Source organism: Pongo pygmaeus, chromosome 6 (assembly GCF_028885625.2).
Source record: "Pongo pygmaeus isolate AG05252 chromosome 6, NHGRI_mPonPyg2-v2.0_pri, whole genome shotgun sequence".
Classification (NCBI taxonomy): domain Eukaryota; kingdom Metazoa; phylum Chordata; class Mammalia; order Primates; family Hominidae; genus Pongo; species Pongo pygmaeus.
The window spans coordinates 50,644,444-50,666,980 of record NC_072379.2 but is presented as its reverse complement, the minus strand read 5'-3'; the positions used below and the strand labels follow the sequence as shown (position 1 = coordinate 50,666,980).

General features: G+C 40.6%; 1 protein-coding gene and 1 pseudogene across 1 annotated transcript in view; one reads left to right on the top strand and one right to left on the bottom strand.

Annotated features, from left to right (window-relative positions):
• LOC129041520 (glycine cleavage system H protein, mitochondrial-like) overlaps window positions 1–12,248 on the bottom strand; it is a 32,772-nt pseudogene extending 20,524 nt beyond the window's left edge.
• Window positions 12,249–12,611: 363 nt separating this feature from the next.
• SEPTIN7 (septin 7) overlaps window positions 12,612–22,537 on the top strand; it is a 111,670-nt gene continuing 101,744 nt past the window's right edge. Inside the window, exon 1 of the mRNA XM_054496663.2 lies at window positions 12,612–12,804. The gene's annotated coding sequence lies outside the window, so the exon portion shown is untranslated. The remainder of the gene's footprint in view (window positions 12,805–22,537) is intronic.

The following is a 22,537-nucleotide window of genomic DNA, read 5'->3' as shown; positions in this document are numbered from 1 at the left end:
TTTGCTGAGAATGATGGTTTCCAGCTTCATCCATGTCCCTACAAAGGACATGAACTCATCCTTTTTTTATGGCTGCATAGTATTCCATGGTGTATATGTGTCACATTTTCTTAATCCAGTCTATCATTGATGGACATTTGGGTTGGTTCCAAGTCTTTGCTATTGTGAATAGTGCCGCAATAAACCTACGTGTGCATGTGTCTTTATAGTAGCATGATTTATAATCCTCTGGGTATATAACCAGTAATGGGATAGCTGGGTCAAATGGTAATTCTAGTCCTAGGTCCTTGAGGAATCGCCACACTGTCTTCCACAATGGTTGTACCAATTTACACTCTCACCAACAGTGTAAAAGCGTTCCTATTTCTCCACATCCTCTCCAGCATCTGTTGTTTCCTGACCTTTTAATGATTGCCATTCTAACTAGTGTGAGATGGTATCTCATTGTGGTTTTGATTTGCATTTCTCTGATGACCAGTGATGATGAGCACTTTTTCATGTGTCTGTTGGCTGTATAGATGTCTTCTTTTGAGAAGTGTCTGTTCATATCCTTTGCCCACTTTTTGGTGGGGTTGTTTTTTTTCCTGTAAATTTGTTTAAGTTCCTTGTAGATTCTGGATATTAGCCCTTTGTCAGATGGGTAGATTGCAAGAATTTTCTCCCATTCTGTAGGTTGCCTGTTCATTCTGATGGTAGTTTCTTTTGCCATGCAAAAGCTCTTTAGTTTAATTAGATCCCATTCATCTATTTTGGCTTTTGTTGCCATTGCTTTTTGTGTTGTAGTCATGAAACTCTTGCCCATGCCTATGTCCTGAATGGTATTGCCTAGGTTTTTTCTAGGGGTTTTATGGTTTCAGGTCTTAAGTTTAAGTCTTCAATCCATCTTGAATTAATTTTTTGTATAAGGTGTAAGGAAGGGATCCAGTTTCAGCTTTCTACATATGGCTAGCCAGTTTTCCCAGCACCATTTATTAAATAGGGAATTCTTTCCCCATTTCTTGTTTTTGTCAGATTTATCAAAGATCAGATGGTTGTAGATGTGTAGTGTTATTTCTGAGGGCTCTGTTCTGTTCCATTGGTCTATATCTCTGTTTTGGTACCAGTACCATGCTGTTTTGGTTATTGTAGCTTTGTAGTATAGTTCAAAGTCAGGTAGCATAATGCCTCCAACTTTGTTCTTTTTGCTTAGGATTGTCTTGGCAATGTGGGCTCTTTTTTTGGTTCCATATGAACTTTAAAGTAGTTTTTACCAATTCATTGGTAGCTTGATGGGGATGGCATTGAATCTATAAATTACTTTGGGCAGTATGGCCATTTTCATGGTATTGATTCTTTCTATCCACGAGCATGGAATATTCTTCCATTTGTTTGTGTCCTCTTTTATTTTGTTGAGCAGTGGTTTGTAGTTCTCCTTGAAGAGGTCCTTCACATCCCTTGTAAGTTGGATTCCTAGGTATTTCATTCTCTTTGAAGCAATTGTGAATGGGAGTTCACTCATGATTTGGCTCTCTGTTTGTCTGTTAATGGTGTATAGGAATGCTTGTGATTTTTGCACATCGATTTTGTATCCTGAGACTTTGCTGAAGTTGCTTATCACCTTAAGGAGATTTTGGGCTGAGATGATGGGGTTTTCTAAACACACAATCATGTCATCTGCAAACAGGGATAATTTGACTTCCTCATTTCCTAATTGAATACCCTTTATTTCTTTCTCCTGCCTGATTGCCCTGGCCAGAACTTCCAACACTATGCTGAATAGGGGTGGTAAGAGAGGACATCCCTGTCTTGTGCCAGTTTTCAAAGGGAATGCTTCCAGTTTTTGCCCATTCAGTACGATATTGGCTGTGGGTTTGTCATAAATAGCTCTTATTATTTTGAGATACATTCCATCAATAGCTAGTTTATTGAGAGTTTTTAGTGTGAAGGGCTGCTGCATTTTGTCAAAGGCCTTTTCTGCATCTATTGAGATAATCATGTGGTTTTTGTTGTTAGTTCTGTTTATGTGATGGATTATGTTTATTGATTCATTTTACATGTAAAGTGAAAGATTGCTTTGCTGGAGATTGTTGTGTATTGGTGACAAAAAGAGCGGAAGAGGGAGAGTATCCGCCAGTGATTGAAGAAAGGGCTTTACTTTTAACATCTTTTCTTTCTCTTTTTTTCTTTTCAGAGTTCACCTTGGTAGATTAAGCACCATAGGGGGCCAGGTGTGGTGGCTCATGCCTGTAATCCCAGCACTTTGGGGGGCCAAGGTGGGCGGACTGCCTGAGACCAGGAGTTCAAGGCCATCCTGGGCAACATGGTGAAACCCCGTCTCTACTAAAAATACAAAAATTAGCCAGGTGTGGTGGTAGGCACCTATAATCCCAGCTACTCGGGAGGCTGAGGATGGAGAATCACTTGAACCTGGGAGGCGGAATCTTGAGCCAGGATCACGTCACTGCACTTCAGCCTGGGTGACAGAGCAAGACTCTGTCTCAAAACAATAAATTTGAAAAAAAAAAAACAAAACCCACCATATGTCTGGGAAGGCTTGTGTATACTTTTCCCTAATAGGTTAGTACCTATCTTGGGAAGCTAAGAGTCAGGCCTGCCTTTTATCTAGAACTGATCAGAAGGGAGAGGGGCTAGAAGCAGCTGGGCTGAAGCAAGAAAAGTAAAGACGGATTTGTTCTCTTGACCCAACCTGGCCAATGGCAGAGTTAGCCAAGGCTTTCATTTGTCTGTCATGGGGATGCTAAACACAGAGAAGTCTCTGCCAGATTTGAAATCTGGGGGGAAATTGTGTAGGAACTGTTGTTTTTCCTTTTTTCTCAATGTGTTTGTGTGTGCATGCAATGGAAGCTGGAGATAAATTAAGGAGCAACTATGAAGATAATATAACAATTTCTTCGTATTTGCAATACTTAAGTTCTACTTTTTTTGCCCCTTTTTGGTGCTGCTTTTTCTACTCTATTTTCTAAACCACATATAACCCTCCAAAATAAATGAAATTATTTCCAATAAATATTTGAGTGCCTACTATGTGCAAGGTATTATGCTAGGTTCTGCATTAGAGAGCTAAGATTTAGTCTACCTCACGGTCTGCAGTCTCACAGCAAAAGTAACCCATGGTCATGCTTGCTCATAGATTTGCAAAAACAGCTAGATTTTACAAGAGAAAACATTTTAGTTGTCTAGCATTCATTGATAGCATCTACATGTCATGGACATTTAGCTCAAAGCAAAAATGTATTTTGAAATAATGAACAATTAAATGAACACTTTTATCAGAAACAAAAATTTCAGATGAGTTTGCTCACTTGTGTGTCATAAATCGTGAAAGGGAAAGGGAATTATGTCCATGCCATATGTGAACCATAGAGTTAGGCAGTAATATCATATCATCTGCAGTACAGCTGCTTCATTTAAATTCAAACTCTAACATTTATAGTTTCAATAGTTGTTATTGTGGGCTGTTTAAATGACATTAAAAATCATATTTGAGGAAGTTCTTGAATTTGGTAGCTGATTTAGAATTATAAGGTTTCTTCCAACTCTAAGATATTAGAGTCTATTAGGACACAAATTTAGTCTTGGGAATAAGAACTTGAGAGTGAAATATCCAGAGTTCAACACCAGTGTTTAATGCTGCATTGCTACCATTTTGGATAATAAAAATGACAATTATTTTGGTTTCATAAAATCTGTTTATCTGTTTATAGTGTTTGGCTGGAAAGATGTTATCACTTACTGCCAAATTTCTAAAAGCAAATAAAAGAAAAAGGGTATCAACCAAAAACCATAAATAAATCATAATCATGATTCTGCACATGAAAAGGATCACATCATGGATAACAATCACAAACAAAATCATTTGCTCTTTTTTTTCTTTTAATAGATGCTTAAGTACCTCCCTAAAAATAGGATCCGATCAGTATCAAATGATTAGAGATACAGTACAGGAAAGAATCTCTGAGTTGTTGGGAGCCTCATGAAGGAGGGCAGTAATGACACACTATACTATTTTAACTATTACTCAGCATTTGTCCTCTACCTGTCAGTCTCCATGGTAATCCAATGCAACTGCTTCGCTTAAAGCAAGTGGATCAGTCTGGCACAGGCTAATTTGCTTCCTCTCCAAATTTCCTGTTTTCCTGGATATGAGGTCTCTAAGTGCATCTTCAGGAAACAGTCACTCATCAGAGTTCCGCTAGAAAGGATAACCTGGAGACAGCAGGTTCTTATTGCTTGCTAAAATCATAGCCTTGTTCTAACCTCACGTTTCATCTACATAAAATTACTAAAGTTCAATTCAGTTCACATTCAGGAGTCTCTTCTAGTGCAGGAGGCATTCACTTATTGCCAAAGTCAATATACTAAGTCTGGCTGTTGAAGGCAGCTGGTTTCCCATAGAACCATGTGTCCTTGTTTCCTATTTCATTTAGTTTCTGAGTCAATGGTAGGAAAATGCCAAAGGGAGTTGGCAACAATGGCCTTTTCCACTTATAATAGATTTTCTTTGATGTACTTTGGATTTTTTCTCCAGTATTGTGTTCAGCGGTATTTCTACTGTGTAATCAGATTGGCTAGCTCCACAACAAGGCACTGATTGGCAAGAGAACACCGAGGTAAATGGTTTCCTCTCTTCCTTTGGTCCCTGAGGCAACCGTGCTGCCAGTCTATTACCAGTGATATGGAGTCTTCAGAGGGAAGTGAGGCTCTTACCTGCATTAGAACTAAGGTTCCAGAAGAGCCCTGGAATTTGAAAATTCCTTGAGCCTCCAGTGATAAGTTGAGATAAATCCGGCCTCCTGAGGCAGTCTGGATTCAAACACCCTATTTCTGCGCTGCTTCCTCCCCCTTCCCTCCTTGGCTGGTGGGAAAAAGAAAAACTCTTCCTGAGGTGACTAATTTAAGAATGGGAGTTATTTGCTCTGCTTTTTTGCTGTTTGTTTAAATATCTGGGGCTTCAAGCTGCATGGTTCTCTCATTTTATTTTCTTTTGTTATTATTACTATGTATTTTGGCTTTTCCTCCTTTGTGGGGTGAAGTTTGATTTTTAAAAAGAAAAAGAAAGCTATGAGACTTTATTTTTTTAAAAAAAGACTTTGTTCATCAGTTTTATAGCCTTGCAAGTGTCACTTGACTTCCTGTACCTTATAGATTCTTAATCTATAAAAGGGCATTTCAATATTCCCTTGAATTTGCAGAACATTAACACTGTCAATTATTTTAGATTCTTTGACCTCAAGATAACTTTCCTCTAATAACTATGCTATTTAATCATGAACTTAACATTAGAATGTATAATTTTCAAATATTCAAAAGTTAAATATAAAAATATTTAAACCATACTTACCTTGATTCCCTGGTGTTTGTATTTCACGACACTTAAACAGGATTTTGTGAATAGTAGAATATTTCTCTTGTGTAATAGTTGTCCCTCAGTATCAGAGGGGGATTGGTTCCAGGACCTCCCGTGGATGACAAAATCCTCAGATGCCCAACTCCCTGATATGAAATGGTGTAGTACTTGCATATAACCTATACATATCCTCTCTTATACTTCAAATCATCTCTAGATTACTTATAATAGCTAATACAATGTAAGTGCTATGTAAATGGCTGTTATACTATATTGTTTAAGGAATAATGACAAGAAAAAGTCTGTACGTGTTCAGTACAGATGCAATTTAAAAAAAATTTTCTGTGGTTGGTTGAATCCATGGGTGTGGAACCCACAGAACGGAGGCTGGCTATATCTTGAATCAAGAGTTTTCATATTTTAAATCTGACCTGAAAAAAAAATTAATTCATACGAAACTAAATTAGTTTCAACTTGTTTTTTTTTTTTTTTTTTTTTGAGACGGAGTCTTGCTCTGTCACCCAGGCTGGAAGTGCAGTGGCACAATCCACTCACTGCAACCTCCGCCTCCTAGGTTCAAGCCACTGTCCTGCCTCAGCCTCTCCAGTAGCGGGATTACAGCTGTGCACCACCACGCCCAGCTAATTTTTGCATTTCAGGAGAGACAGGGTTTCACCATGTTGGCCAGGCTGGTCTTGAACTCCTAACCTCGTGATCCACCCACCTCGGCCTCCCAAAGTGCTGGGATCACAGGCGTTAGCCACCGTGCCTGGCCCTAGTTTCAGCTTTTATTAACAAGTTACATATCTTTAATTTTCACAAGAAAAAAGTTTTAGTTAATGGCTCTTTCTTTTCCACATAATTTCTCAATCCTCTTCCAGTATCCTTCAAAGGAGGAATATAAAGCACTCAAGGGCTTTTTGGATACTTGGATGTTACTGTTAATAGCAAAATATTGTGGATTGCCTAACCTGGTTCATAAAATACACAGCTGAAGTCTCAAGCTTCACCTCCACCACTCAACCTGACCATGTTTGCTAATTTTTGGTAACATAGAAAACAGGACAGATCTGTTCTCTGAGAGGTGCCGTCTCATTTTTACTGTTGTATTCTGAGTTGGCCCTCAAATAGAACCTTCATATAGACCTAATACCATTCACTGGTCCTTCTTCTTGCATCAAAGGTAAAAAAGTACCTGAAAATTGTAACAATCATCTTACCCTCTCACCAGACTAACGTCCAGCAAATAAAGGATAGGATTCAGGACAATAGGGAAACAAATCTCTTCACCTGAGATCTCATGTATTGGAAAAGTATGAGTTCTGTGAACCTTGTCTCAGAGCCTTATAAAATGTTAAGAGCTAAAGGGAAATAATTTCATTTCTTTGAACTTTGGTTTACTCAATTAAAAAGTGGGTGTAATACCTATTTCATAAAATTGTTATATGGATTAAATGAGATTAATGTGAAATGGCTGGCTATAAAAATTCTCATCTTCAGGTTATTATAAGTAGTCCGGGTTCTACTACCAGCTAGAATGTTGGTCCATATTTATCACAGACAATTACTAAAGCAAGAATATTTGCATAACACTCCATAGTTTACAAAACACATTGACCTAAATAATACTTTCACTTATGCATATTCAAATATTAAATCTGGGTAATATTTTTACCTGTTCAGATATGAAGTCTGGGCATTTGGAAGGAACCTTTATTAAGAAACATTAAGCAGCTATGTGCCGGAGTTTCGGCAAACTGACATTCACTAATTATTTAACACATCTACATTGAGCTCACATATGTGCTTGTGCAGCAGTTCTCAAACTTTTGGTCTCAGTAGTCCTTTACATTCTTAAATATTATCGAGAACCCCAAAGAGTGTTTCTTTATGTGACTATTGATATTTATTGTATTAAAAATTAAAACTGAGAATGTTTTAAAATATTACTACTTCATTAAAAAACCAATTCATTAAAATTCATCAAATAGCACTAAACCGTTACATAACAACGTAAAAAATATATTTTGATGAAAAATAACTTATTTTTACGTATTTTTCATCAAAATATATTTTTTACGTTGTTATGTAAAAATATATTTTTTATGTTATGTAAAAAATATATTATTTATGTTGTTATGTAACGTTGGAAGATACAGATCTTCCAAAACAACAACAAAGAAATAGTTTGGAGTGCCATTGCTTTACATTTTTGCAAAACCCTTTAATGTCTAGCTTAATAGAAGATAGCTGGATTATTTTGTTTTTGCATTCAAGCTGTTGCAATATCACACTTCACACCGTCTCTGGAAAATGACACTGTGTGCTCATTAAAGAATGGGAACGAAAAAGGTAAAAAATATGTCTTATTATTGTAATTAAGACATTGACCTCTTGGCACATCTCAAGAGATTCCCTCTTGAGGTTTCCCCATTCCACACTTTAACCACTGTGCTAGTGCCTAGTATCCAATTATCACTCAAGAAGTAATTGTCGAATAAAGTAATGAATACCATATCCTGGGCCAGGTGCTGAGGCTACAGAGGTGGATAAGACAAGAGATCGTGACTTTAAGGAGTTTAGACTTAGACTTGTCTCTCTTAAATAGAAGAGAGATAAATATTTGCAAAACTCTACTAGAACTACAATAGGAGAAAACACAAGATACTATGGGAGGTGAGAGGGTACCTAGCCTAGTTTTTGGTGATCAGGGAAGACTTTTAGAGAAAATAGTGGTTAAGCTGAGACTTAAAGGAAAAACCAGGTAAGGAATGCAAATGTAAAAAGGAGAGCAAGTGGGAGCAGCAGGGCTTACTAGGATTTAGAGTGAGCAAGGTATAGCAGATTAGCCAGATATGAGGGAATGCGTCATGAAAGTTTCCTCAAGGAAAATTTTAAGACTTTAAACAAGGGACTGACATAGTTAAAGTTTAGAAAGGTCACTCTGGGTACAATGTGAAGGATGAGTTGCAGTATAACAGGCCAGAAAAGCTACTGCAAGGAGTTGAGGCAGGAGCTAATATTGGCTTAAGCAGAATAGTAATGAAGCGGAGAGAAATGGAAAATTAGAGTTGAGAAGGAAAAACTATAGGGCTTTCTAATGGCTGACAGAGAGAGATGGGCTGAGTATAATACCCATATTTCTGGTTTACAAAAGTGGGCTGATGATACCATTTAGAGATTAGAAACATAAAAGCTGGTAAAATAAAGAGTTTAGTTTGGGATTTTTGAGATATCTTGGAACATCCAGGACTGATATTTTGAAGGCAATAAGACATGTAGATCTGTAGTCAGAAGAGAGAACTGGACTAGAAATTTGCATTAGGAGTTACTAGTGTATATATGGCGGCTGAAGCCATGAAGGTGAATGAGACCACGTAAAGGAGAATGTAAAAAGTGAGATAGAAACAAACTGCACACAACTTTGGGGTTCATGGATATTTGACAGCCAGAAGGGGGTCCTGAAAGGTAAAATAAAGACACAGAGATCTAGGAGAAAAACTAGGAAAGTGTGGTTTCACACATCAAGGCACATGAATACAGAAGGCCAAGGGTTCTAGTATCAAATGCTGCAGAGAGGTCAAGGAAAATAAGACAAAGGGTCTACTGGATTGAACACAGAGGTTCTTGGTGACCTTGCTGAGAATTTCAGTGGAGTGGTAGTTGCAGAATCCAGAAGCTTGTTGAATAAAGAACCCATTGACTGCAGTTCCTGGAAAGGCAGGAGGAGTGAGAATCTAGAGAACGAGCACAAAGAGATGGAATACAGGGAACTGGCAGAGATATGTGCCTCAGACAGGGGGACACCTAATCTATTGTGACACTTGAAAGAATGAGTATGGAGACATAAAATTGTTGGAGTTCCTCTTTTTTTTTTTTTTTTTTCTGAGACAGAGCCTTGCTCTGTCACCAGGGCTGGCAGTGGTACGATCTTGGCTCACTGCAACCTCTGCCCTCCTGGGTTCAAGCAATTCTCTTGCCTCAGCCTCCCTAGTAGCTGTGATTACAGGCACCCGCCACCACATCCGGCTAATTTTTGTATTTTTAGTAGAAACAGGGTTTCACCATGTTGGCCAGACTGGTCTCGAACTCCTGACCTCAGGTGATGTGCCTGCCTCGGCCTTCCAAAGTTCTGGGTTTACAGGCATGAGCCATCACGCTCAGCCTGAGTTTCTCTTTGATAGTTTCTATTTTTTTCTATTCTCTTATTTGAGAATAAGTGAGGGGAGTGGTTTGAAAAGGAGAAAATCAGAAGTGGCTGTTGTGGAAATTAAGAGAGAGCCAACTAGGGAAACAAGCATTGCTTGGTAAAGTTGAAGGCCCATTTGAGTTTGGACGCTGTAAATATGTGGTGGAAACCATCTATATGGTCTGTCCAGAATTTCAGATCAGTTTTTTTTAAACCTGTTTCTGAGTCAGTAGGTTAAAGTCTAGGCTATATTTTATTAACAACTATACTGAACAGTGCAATAAAGAGATCATAAAATCAATACAATTCTCTTTCCTCGTGCACCACGTATAATTTGCATAACACACATATATACATTATAGAACATTGGCTATGAAACCTCCCTACAAAGAAAGTTCCTCAGAATATCATTATTTCATTGCCTGTAACACTCCGTATAACTTTTTTTTTTTTTTTGAGACGGAGTTTGCCTCTTGTTGCCCAGGCTGGAGTGCAGTGGTGCTATCTGGGCTCACTGTAACCTCCGCCTCCTGGGTTCAAGTGATTCTCCTGCCTCAGTCTCCCCAGTAGCTGGAATTACAGGTACCGCCACCACATCCGGCAAATTTTTTGTATTTTTAGTAGATGCGGGGTTTCACCATGTTAGCCAGGCTGGTCTCGAACTCCTGATCTCAGGTGATCTGCCCGCCTCGGCCTCCCAAAGTGCTGGGATTACAGGCGTGAGCCACCGCGCCCGGCCACTCTGTGTAATTTTCAATGAAAAGTAGTGAAGCTATCACAGTGTGGGATGAACATGAACAAACTTCAGACAAGGAATTTAATATTGTTTATATTAAGAATTTATCCATTTTCATAGCACAAAATAACAGAACTCACCTCTTTCATACCCATTAAGAGATCTTCCTCAAAGAAATATTATCAATAGAGATGGGAGGCAAAGATTTACTTCCTTTAGACTATTAGGTTATATTAATAAAAGTATTTGTTTTAATTTTATATTTTAAAATAATCTATATTTAGGTAATATTTACTAAGCATTGACTAAGCACCGTGTTCATGTATTAGTCTATTTAACGCTTATCAAAATCCTGTTAGATGAGTATTATCTCCGTTTATAGATGAGGAAACTGGATCACAGAAAAGTTTAAGTAACTTGTTCTTGGTTGCAAGCCTAATAAATGGAGAGCTGGGATTTGACCTCAGACAGTCTGACTCCGGAGGCTATATACATTTACCCTCCTTGCTACACTGCTTTTTTTCAAAAATAGAAATTTAACAAAATTTCCCAAAGTAAAAGTTCATTTTAAGTTTCAGAAACTTAAAACAATGATTGAACAGATAAGTTGCAACAGACTTCATAAGCAGTTCAGTAAAAATGTAGACATGAAATGGCATATATCAAGATACAAAATAAGTTGCTTCTGTAAGTTTCTTTTCTTAAAAAAATTACTTGGAAATATTTCAAGTATATAGAACAGTAAAGGAAATAATTACAAGTGAACACCCATGTGCCCTCTACTTAGCTTAATGTTTTGCCACATTTTCAAGATATTTCTGGTAGAAAATAAACGTTATAGATACAAATGAACCCTCCTTGTTAACATTCCCTTCTGTTCGTCTCTGGAAGCAACTAGTATTCTGAATTTGGTATCTATCATTTCCTTATACAATTTTTAGTTTGATCTTACTTTTTAATAATTATTAAACTTTTATTTATGGTATGTCATGTATATCTTTCTGCAACTTGTCTTTTCATTTCTTCCTCAATATTAGGTTAATGACTCTATCCATATGAAAAATGGTAGCTCTAGTTCACTGATTTTTTGGTTAGTGTTGTATGTCAATTTGTTCAACGATGACACTTATTCATCCATTCTCCTATTAGTAGACATTTATTGTTTCACTAATATAAGCTATTCTGCTCTGAACTTTCTTGCACGTGCCCATAACTTAGAAATACACATACTTTTTTTAAACATGCAGTTAAACAAGAACATACACATTTCTTTAACATGTAGTTAAACAGGAAAAGTAACACATGTGCATGAAGAATACAACCAAAAGAGCCATTACGTTCAAGAAATGTACAAAAGACCACAGGTTATTCCGAGTTAAGTAAGGCTTTCACTAGAAGGCACTTGGGGAAGGTTCCAATGACAGCGACATTCATCGCTACAGTAGAAACTCACACAATCGTAGCCCTTTATTACTCTTTTGTTACCCAGTAGTTTCCTGTGTCCATTCATTTCCTCAACTGGAGTGTGAGCTCCAAGAGGACCGAACCGGGCACCGACAAGGTGAGCCAATACGAATGTGGCGACAAAGTCCGCAATGGGGGCTACAGCGGCCGACCTCTGGGGCTGTGCCAGGCCACCAAAGTGTGACGGCGCGAGGGAGGGTCGGGGAAACAGGGCCTAACCTCACTTTTCACCCCGAAAGTCAAGATAGCCAAAAAAACAGGGATGAATGTGGGGCACAGACACCTGCCTCGAAGTGTCTCTTCACTTTCACTCACAAAGCCGTAGGGTCAGTAGCCAGAAGCCGAGGGGCGGATGCGGCCCCCGCCCTGTGGCACTTTCTCAGTCTGGTTCTTCCAGCCGCGCCTTTTTGCCTTACGCCAATTCCGTAAGGAGGCGCTGAGGCCAACCGGGCGGCTCCCGCAGCTCCAAAACTTGACGTGAAATTGCGCGGGGCAGAACTGACTACGGCCATCTTTAATTCGGGCAAGACCCCACCCTCGCACCCCACGCACTAGTCCTTTTCAGCGTTCCCAGGATTTTCTCCAACAAATGTAACGCGGTTAGCCTTAGAAGCAGTGTTGAAGAAACACGCAAAGAGGCCTGAGTATCCATGACCTCAGTGGTGCGAAACCCGGCCAATTTAAACATGGCGGCTAAACCCGAACAGCAAAACGTTGCTGACGCCAGTGAAGTCATGGTCGAAATGGAGCGAGGCGGCGGAGCTGGGGAGGCGGTAATCTCGCGAGATGGAAGCCAGCCTCCGCTAGGCCCGGAAGCCTCGTCTGAGGGGGCGGGGGACGGAGGAGGGAGCGGGAGTCGGGCGAGAGCCAGTGGAGGAGTCCGCCTGCTGTAGCGTGCGTAAGCTAGGCAGCTACGCCGGGCCGCTACGCCGCGGAATCGGCGTAGGCGCTTTTGGAGAATCGGCGGGCTGCGCTCCGCTGGGGCTGGTCGCGGAGGGGGGGAGGGGATGTCGGTCAGTGCGAGATCTGCTGCTGCTGAGGAGAGGAGCGTCAACAGCAGCACCATGGGTGAGTCTCAGCTTCGGGCTGCCGCGACTCGGGGTCAGCGGCTCCGAATGCCGGGAAGCTCTGCGGCCGCTGGACCGAGCTAGGGAACGCCCTGAGGCGAGGCGAAGGCAGCGGCGAGGGGAGCCGGGGTGGGGGCGACTGCGGGCCCGGGGCGCGGCAGCGGCGGGCTCGGGGGGAGGGGAGGCGGCGGCGGTGACAGTTTGAATTGAACGTGAGGAGAGCCGAGGCGGCGGCATTTCCTGTGCCGCGGCGGGCCGGCCCCCGGCGGAGAGCCGCGGCCTCCGCGACCGGAGCAGCCTGAGCGTGGTGGTCTCAGCCCTGTCCTTGCTTCTCTCCGTCCCTTCGCCTTTTCTCAGTCTCCTCCCGGGCCCGCCGGCGTCCGCGGCCCCGCTCCCTCCTCTCTTCGGCCGCATTCCCCCTCGGCAGAAGTCCCCTCGTGGGGCAGTGGGCCTGGCGAGGAGGGTGGGGACGAGTGTGAACGCTTGGGCGAGGGTGCTGTGTGGGCCAGCCCGGGAGGGTGGCGGCGGGGAGGGAGGAAAAAGGATGCACCAGGCTGAGGCTGCGGTGGAGGCGGCGGCGGCGGCGGCGGTGGCGGCTGCAGCCGCAGCTCCAGTCACCGCGTCGCCTCCCCGCTCCTTCTCCCGCCTCTCGGGGTTGCCACTCTCCAGGCGCAGCCCGGAAGGCCGGTGGATGGCGGGCGAGTCTTGAGAACGGAGGGAGAATCGGTAGTTTGATTTGGTATTTGGGCTTAATTTTTAGGAGTAAGGGAAAGAGAACGCCTGGGAAGGGCGCCCCCCGGAGGAGATAGAAAGGGTGGGAAGGGTCCTTGGAAAAGGGAGGGAGCAGAGATGTGGAGTGGCGAAGTTTAGGGAAATTAATTTTTGAAAATATTTCAATATTCTCAGTTATTCTCTTAACGAGCCCTTTCATTTCCTTTCCTCCCCCACATATTGGAAAAAGGACAGGCTATTTCATTCACATTTTCCACTCCTGAGTTCCATTTCAGCTGTGTATATAGTAAGAAATAAGCAACCGAGATTTTTCTAGGACATTTCCATTTGCTGAGTTACTTTTGAAGAGTACACTGTTTCAAATTTGGGTTTTTACAGTCCTAGGAAAGAATTTGTGACATCCAGGTGTTTTCTTAGTTACTGAAATAATAACTTACTACATTTCTTGAGAGTTTATTGCTAAATAGTTCAGCTTTAAGAATTCTTTCTTCTGGCTTTTTTATTTTGATGAAAGGAAAAAATATCTTTCTTAGTGCCCCTGAGAATGTAAATGAACAGATAATCTAAATCCCTAAGCATTTAACCTGTTTTACATATTTATGCACATGCAGGTGATGAGCATAGTCAGTTTTTCCCCCTACAGTTTATGTGCAAACTCGGGGAGGAGAGTATTTTAGACTTAAAGTGTACAGGTAGGGATGAAATTTATGGAATCCTGATAGACTGAAGGGGGGATATAAACAATGACCAAGTCAGTTACTGCTGCTTGGATTCTTTATTTATTCAGACTGCAAGGGAATGAGTAAGGGGTGGTTGGGTGGTGATGGGGGCGGGTACGGTGGTGGCGGGAGAGCAGTAAACAATCTTTCATCTCATTCAGCTGTTCAGTGGGTGGGACCAAAGGAGATAAGAGTTGAGTGAAGCTATGAAATAAATGTGGAAGCTACATAGGTGATTTGCATGGTAGCATTGTCTTATTCTGTGATGGGACAACATGATGGAACCAGGTCTTCATAATACAGTTATTAAAAATACATATTTTACCACATCTTAGGCTTACAGAATTCAAATTCACAACAAATAACAGAAATTTTGTTAAGTTGATTTTAATTAGTTCTTATCCTTTAAAAAGAAAGGATATTATCTTTTTCTAATGTAGCTTAACAATTTTTGTTGCAGACTTTGGTTTGGAGATATTTGATGCATACATAATACATGAAAGGTAGTGTTAAAAGATTGTATTTCAGAAGTTTGTGATAAAATTGGTTGTTCAGATTTGCACATTTTCCCATAGAAGTAATTTTAAGTAAATCTATGCCAGAACTTCTGAACAAGTCTGAGGCAAGTTAGGAATCCTTACAGAACCTAGGAGAATTTAGAGGAATATGCTAGGACAACAACAACAACAAAGCTTGGGGGAGAAGAGGGAGGAAGAAGAGTTACATCTATGGCTTCTAAGGTCTCAGTAATGGAGAGTGATCAGATGAGGGGACCAGTCAGAATAAGGATAGTGGTAGAGCAGATTAGTTTCAGACTTATTATAATTTGATGGTATACATATTGTAGACTGTATTCTGGGAATTGCCGATGGAGAATTCCTACCTGACTAAATTGCCTGCTGAGAAATGTGTTTCACATTTTGACTTAATCTATCTTCAATTTTTGATTATAAGTTGAACATTTTAAACTAATGATTTATGTCTTTTACTAAGTTTTGAGACAAAACTTTTTGTATACTTCTTTTTCTGTACTAAGTTTGGACTGTAAAGACAAACTTTATTATATAATAGAAACTGAAGAAAAATTATGTTTTTAAGGAGTAGAATTTTAAGGTAGTTTGATTATGGGTTTAGTTCGCTATATGAGAGCATACTGTTAAATGTAGACCATTGACCTCTACAGCAGTGTTTTGAAGACTGCAGGTTGTGACCCATTAGTGGACATTGCACTTAATATTTTGAGGGAGATTAAATTTTCTTTCAGGTATTGTGTACTGGGTGGGGAAGTAATTTTTTTTTAAGGATTGTGGTCAAAATGTACAGTATGGATGAGTCAAATCTAAGGTCTTCGAACCTTATGTTAGGGGTTGGAGGTCTTGGTGTGAGGAAGGAAGACTTTAAAATTAAAGACTGTTAAGTCCGTGTGGCTTTTTCTTATTTTGGATTCATTTATCCTGTACTCCATGTAGCTAGCATGGTTAGGGAGATCTGAGGCCTACTCCTATTTGAGAGGATGTTATCCCCCATAGCCAGAAACCAGGGTGGCTTCCAAAAGGAAAGAGTAGCATTCGGTGACTCTGCTTTAGGCCTTGAGGATGAATCTTTTCTTTGTTTTTGTCCTCCTGTGTCCTTTTGCATCATCAGAGATCTGGAGACTAAGCTTTGAGCATGGGCTTGGGGAAGAGGGGCCAAAGAGGCTGCTTGGCTGGCATTAAGTGTTGAAGGCATAGGCCAGACACACTAAATCCTTGTGACTTAAACTTGGTGCAGTCCAGCTATCCAGATGTAGGGATTACACATTGGGGTTTGAGTTCAAAATCTTAATAATGATTTAGAACATGGGCTTTGATGTTAGATGTGGATGCAAATCTTGGCTTTGCTACTCACTAGATACATCAGTCAGAGTAGGTTAGATTGTGATTTTAAAAACTACAGATAGGCGTTGTTAACAATACGGTACATTGAGAAATCAGAGTATACCTACACAAACCGAGATGGTAGAGCCTGCTATACACCTGGGCTATATCCTATTGCTTCTAGGCTGTGAGCTTGTACAGCTTGTTATTGTACTGACTGCTGTAAACAATTATGACACATAGTAAGTGCTTTTTTTTTTTTTTTTGAGACGTAATTTCGCTCATGCCGCCCATGCTGGAGTGCAATGGTGCGATCTTGGCTCACCGCAACCTCTGCCTCCTGGGTTCAAGCAGTTCTCCTGTCTCAGCCTCCTGAGTAGCTGGGATTACAGGTGCTTGCCTGCCTCAGCCTCCCAAGTAGCTGGGGTTACAGGCACTCGCCACCACGCCCAGCTAATTTTTGCATTTTTAGTAGAGACGGGGTTTCACCATGTTGGCCAGGCTGGTCTGGAACTCCTGACCTCAAGTGATTCTCCCACCTCGGCCTCCCAAAGTGCTGGGATTATAGATGTGAGCCATCACGCCCGGCCAAGTGTTTGTGCTTCTAAGCATAGAAAAGATGATGTGCTGTACTATGAACTTATGACTGCTGTGACATCACAGGTGATATGAATTTTTTTAGCTCCTTTGTAATCTTATGGGACCACTGTCATAAATGTTTTCCATTGTTGACCAAAACATTGGACATACTGCATGACTATACTGCAAATAAAAAAAGTGGAAATGGAATAAGAAAGAAACTATAAGCCCCAATTTTTTATTATTAGTTTCAATAGACATAAAATTATTCTGCTATTAAAATTTCCGTTTTTGTGCTCTCAATTTGTGTTTCTCTGACATAAACTGATAATTCACAGACTGGCTCACTGGTCCACAGACCACACTTTGCATAGCACTAGGTTAAACTGTGCTGCAGCAACAGACTGTCATGCTAAAGTTTATGTACAGTATTATATTTTAGGCCAGTGTTAACTTTAAAAATATTATACTTTGAAAGCTGAGAATTCATAAGTATCCCCTGTGTTTGGGGGGATAGCCTGAAGCTGCTCCTGCTTACATTATTTTGAAGTTTTCTAAGTCTTAGGTATTCATGTGTCATTTGCATTTTATTCAAGGTTTGTTTGCTTTATGTGAAATATAAAGATGATATTCTTCCTCCTTCCCCACTGATCTGGAAGTAAAAATGGACTTTCCTGAAGTTGTAACATCTTAATTCTGTTGTTTTGTTTAACTCTGGGACACAACTGACTACTTCTGGTAGCTTTATTGGAGGTGAGGCTCCAGGTCAGAGTTTCTCATTTGAGGTTTTGTAATTATTTGAGGGAGGGGAGGGCTGTCTTGTGCATTGTACAGTATTTACCAGCATCCCTGCTGTCATCGTGCTAAGATGCCAGCAGCACATGCTCTCTCCGGTTGTTAAATGAAAAAGATGTCTACAGACATTGCCAAATGTCACGTGGGGGAGCAGAATCATCCTTGATTGAGAACCACTGCACTAGGTGATGGACAGCTATTGAAGGATTGTAGGAGACGGGGAAGAAGGAACAAGCCTCCTTAACTGTCTTACTTTTTACTTCTTCCTGGAACTCCTATCACTTAAGATTCTTAGTATTTCCTAAACTTAGGAATCAAAATTACCTAGGTTTTTTTGTATTAAAAGTTTATCATTAATTTATATATTTTTGCAAAGCATGATCAGTAATTACTGGACATAGAACATTATGCTAGGTCAGTATTTTCCAAAGTATGGTTGAAGGGTCAACCGTGGCCTAGAGTTAAAAATGAAGATTAACTGGTTCCCACTACAAGACCCACTGATTAGTAATCTCTGGGAGAGGGACCCAGGAGTCTACATTTCTGAATGCTTTCCACCTTATCAAGTAACTTCATTATTGTGTGTTTTCATAGAATAAAATACATGTATTTTAAGTATTTAGTTCAATGAATTGCTGATGTGCATACACACATCTTGTAGCCTTTATTCTAATCAAGATAGAGAATACTTCGACCTTCTCAGAGTTTCTTGTGCCCTGTTGGAGTTCTCCTTCTACTGCCCCAGGTAACCACTGATAAGATTTCTAATAGCCATGAATTAGTTTTTTTTGTTTTTGTTTTTGTTTTTAACAGCTTTATTGGTATATGTATACAGTTGACTCATTTAAAGTGTTTTTTCTGGGTAACTTTCTAAAGTCTTACCATCCCCATAACTTCTTTATTATATAAGATTTCAAATAAAATGAATGTCATGGTGTTTTTCAAAGAATACAGATTCTCATAGGGTTTCACACTTTGATAAACGATAGGCCTGGGATGGGGCCCTGAAAATCTTTGGCTCTGATTGACTGTTTTAGGAAAATCAAAACCATTTTCCACCAGTTTTGCTATGCTTTATAAAATATATTTGAAATATTCCTGCAGTGGTAATTTGAAACTTTTGTAAACTTTGTTCATTGATTTAACAAGTATTTGACTCCAAGAAGTATCAGACACTTTGACACCATAGCAATCAAGAAAGCTATGGTCATGAATGTTATGATGTTTCTGTTTTCATTTCTGAAACTGCTTTTTTAAAACTTTTTTTTTTTTTTCAAACAGAGTTTCGCTCTTATTGCCCAGGGTGGAGTGCAATGGCACAATCTCAGCCACCATAGCCTCCGCCTCCCCTGTTCAAGTGATTCTCCTGCCTCAGGAGTATCTGGGATTACAGGCATGCGCCACCATGCCCGGCTGATTTTTTTTTTTTTTTAGATGGAGTCTCTCTCTGTCGCCCAGGCTGGAGGGCAGTGGCGCGATCTCGGTTCGCTGCAAGCTCCGCCTCCCGGGTTCACACCATTCTCCTGCCTCAGCCTCCTGAATAACTGGGACTACAGGCGCCCGCCACCACGCCCGGCTAATTTTTTTATTTTTAGTAGAGACAGGGTTTCACCATGTTAGCCAGGATGGTATCAATCTGCTGACCTCATGATCTGCCCGCCTTGGCCTCCCAAAGTGCTGGGATTACAGGCGTGAGCCACTGTGCCCGGCCAATTTTTGTATTTTTAGTAGAGACAGGGTTTCTCCACATTGGTCAGGCTGGTCTCGAACTCTCGACCTCAGGTGATCCACCTGCCTTGGCCTCCCAAAGTGATGGGATTACAGGTGTGAGCCACCACGCCTGGTTGCTTTTTAAAAATTTTATTGGGAGGTTTTTTGTTGTTGTTTTGTTTTTTTGAGACGGAGTCTTGCTCTGTCACCCAGGCTAGTGGCATGATCCTGGCTCACTGCAACCTCTGCCTCCTAGGTTCAAGCGATTCTCCTTCCTCAGCCTCCTGAGTAGCTGGGATTACAGGCGCATGCCACCACGCCTGGCTAATTTTTGTATTTTTGGTAGAGACGGGGTTTCACCATGTTGGTCAGGCTGGTCTCTCCTGACCTCGTGATCTGTCTGCCTTGGCTTCCTAAAGTGCTGGGATTACAGGTGCGAGCCACCGCACCCGGCCTGGTTTGTTTTTTTTCTTTTTTAAATAGGTAATATAATCACTTGGTCCAAAATTCAAAAGGTTAAACAGAGAGACACAGTGAAATCTCCTTCTTACTTCTACCCCCAAGTCACCCAGGTTCCTACTCCTCAGGCATCCTGTGTTAACAGTTTTTTTGTATGTTCTTCCAAAGGTGTTTTTTGCATATGGAAGTTAAAAACATTTATCCTTCCTGCCCCCACCCTTGGTAGCATAAGACACATTATTTCCCACATGTTTCTTTCCAATGAGTGTAATTTGGGTTATTCTGTATCAGTACATAAAGAGCATTCTTATTCTTTTATACAGCTGCATAACCATTACATGATATCTCAGCCTGTTTGTGCTGCTCCAACAAAATACCTGAAACTGGATAATTTATAAGGAACAGAAATCTATTTCTTACCATTCTGGAAGCTAGGAAGTCCAAGATCACAGTGCCAGCAGGTTTGGCGTCTCTGCTTCCAAGATGGCACCTTAATTGCTACTTCCTTTGGAGGGAACAAATGCTGTGCCCTAACAGTAGAAGGAGCAAAAGGGTCAAGCAGCTCCCTTGCACCTCTTTTATAAGGTTATTAATCCTATTAATACCGTTACTAGTGATTCAGTATCAACATACAAATTTTGGGAGAACACATTAAGACCATAGCATATGGATAGATCATGATATGGGATATATTATGATTCGTTTAACATGTCTGCCTCTGATAGACATTAATTTCCAGTGTTTTGCTATTACCAACTATGACATGATGAGTCACTTGGGATATTGATCTTTTCACATTTGTTAGTGTATCTAACAAATACACTAACTGTTAGTTTTTGAACTCTTTGAAGCAGGAGACTACCGCTTAAAAGTTGTAGTATTGACATTGTCATTATATCAATAATATATTGATGTTATAGTATCAACATTGATGTTAAGTATTGGTAATATTGCTGTTAAATCATTAGTTTAGAACTTCAACAATCAAGTTCATTCACTTAACAAATACACATTCTGTACTTGCTGTGTGCTGGCCACTGGGGAAACTGAATTAAATGCTGTGGCAGTAGAAGTAGAGGCATGGTGATTAAGAGTTTTGGGTCTAGAGTCAGACTTGGATTCATATCTCAATTCTAAAGCTTAACTGAACCTTTGGCAAATAACAGAACTTCTATTTTTCCTTCTCTCTAAAGTGGGAATCATAAGGTTATTGGAGAAGTAAATGAGATAGTACATGACAAATCCTTAGCATGATGCCTGGCGTATAATAAACACTGAGGTGTTAGCTTAAAAAAAGTTATCAGACTATATTGCAGTTGACTTTATTTTTCTCCCTCCACTGTGCTTAAAGTCTAGGACTGTGTTTTGTTCACCTTTGTGTCCCCATAACTGGCTTGCATTTAGTAAAAAATTTGTGCTACGATATAAAGTTATGTAGAGCATACAGTGAAAGTTCAAAGCAGGATACCTTTTCCATGCTGGAGAAGGTGAATCTTTAAAAGTCGGCAGGAGTGATTAGGTAAAGGAGGTGAAAGAGTAAAGATAATTATTCTAGACTGAGAAATTATGTTAGTATCGGGTTATGAGGTTAGAAGAGGTAAGTAGGCAACTGGTATTGCTGTGCTGAGAATTTAAAAATCTTTATTGAAGGCTTTAAAAGAAAAGTGGTAATTATAAGAATCATGATGATAATTCTCTCTGTTGAGAGTTGACAGGGCACCAGGTTGGAGCCATTAAATTGAAGGAGTTTAATGTAGCAGTTTAGGACTAAAAATTGGTCAGAAGCAGGGCAATGGGAAAGGACATGAGGGGGATGGTTGTAAGGTGTTAGGGAAGATGTGGGTGGTGAGTAATGAGTCCAGAATATTTGAGCTTTCTAATTTGAGTGAATGGGTAGATGAGTAGATGCTATTTCTTGAAATATGTAATTTGAAACATGAAATTGAGAGGCCTGGGGGACATCCAAGTGGACATGTCTTGTAGGGTCTCAATACTAGGGAGACATGTAGGATAGAAAATAAACATTTTCCGATAATTGTAAATGTATTTATTTGTGCTTTGAATTTTTATGTTTAGTGAGTGAGTTTGTGAACAGAGTTGAAGGAAATTAGAATAAAGTAGTTTGTGTGAAACTTCTTTGTCCTTCAAATATAGACTGAGGTCTCCAGTTTCTTGGGTAGTACTAACATGTTTCCTTTTTTTTTTTTTTTTTTTTTTGAGACGGAGTCTTGCTCTGTCGCCCAGGCTAGTGTGCAGTGGCGTGATCTCAGCTCATTGCCAGCTCCGCCTTCCAGGTTAACACCATTCTCCTGCCTCAGCCTCCCGAGTAGCTGGGACTACAGGCGCCCGCCACCACGCCCGGCTAATTTTTTGTATTTTTAGTAGAGACCGGGTTTCACCGTGTTAGCCAGGATTGTCTCAATCTCCTGACCTCATGATCCGCCCGCCTTGGCCTCCCAAAGTGTTGGGATTACAGGCCTGAGCCACCGCGCCCGGCAAGATGTTTACTTCTTTGAAATTTCTGCTGGTACATTTCACAGCAGCAGTTGTTTCAGACTCAGCGTTATGCTAGTGTTTCTTTGCAGGAGTGACATTTTGTATCTTTATATATTCTTGCTGTCCATTCAGATTGTAATGAGTTAATGAGTTCTTTTTTTTTTTGAGACAGAGGCTCCCTCTGTTGCCCAGGCTGGAGTGCAGTGGTGAGACAGAGGCTCACTGCAACCTCCACTTCCCTGGTTCAAGCAATTCCTCTGCCTCAGCCTCCCGAGTAGCTGGGATTACAGGCGCATGCCACCACGCCTGGCTAATTTTTTTGTATTTTTAGTAGAGACGGTGTTTCACCATGTTGGCCAGACTGGTCTCGAACTCCTGACCTGATGCA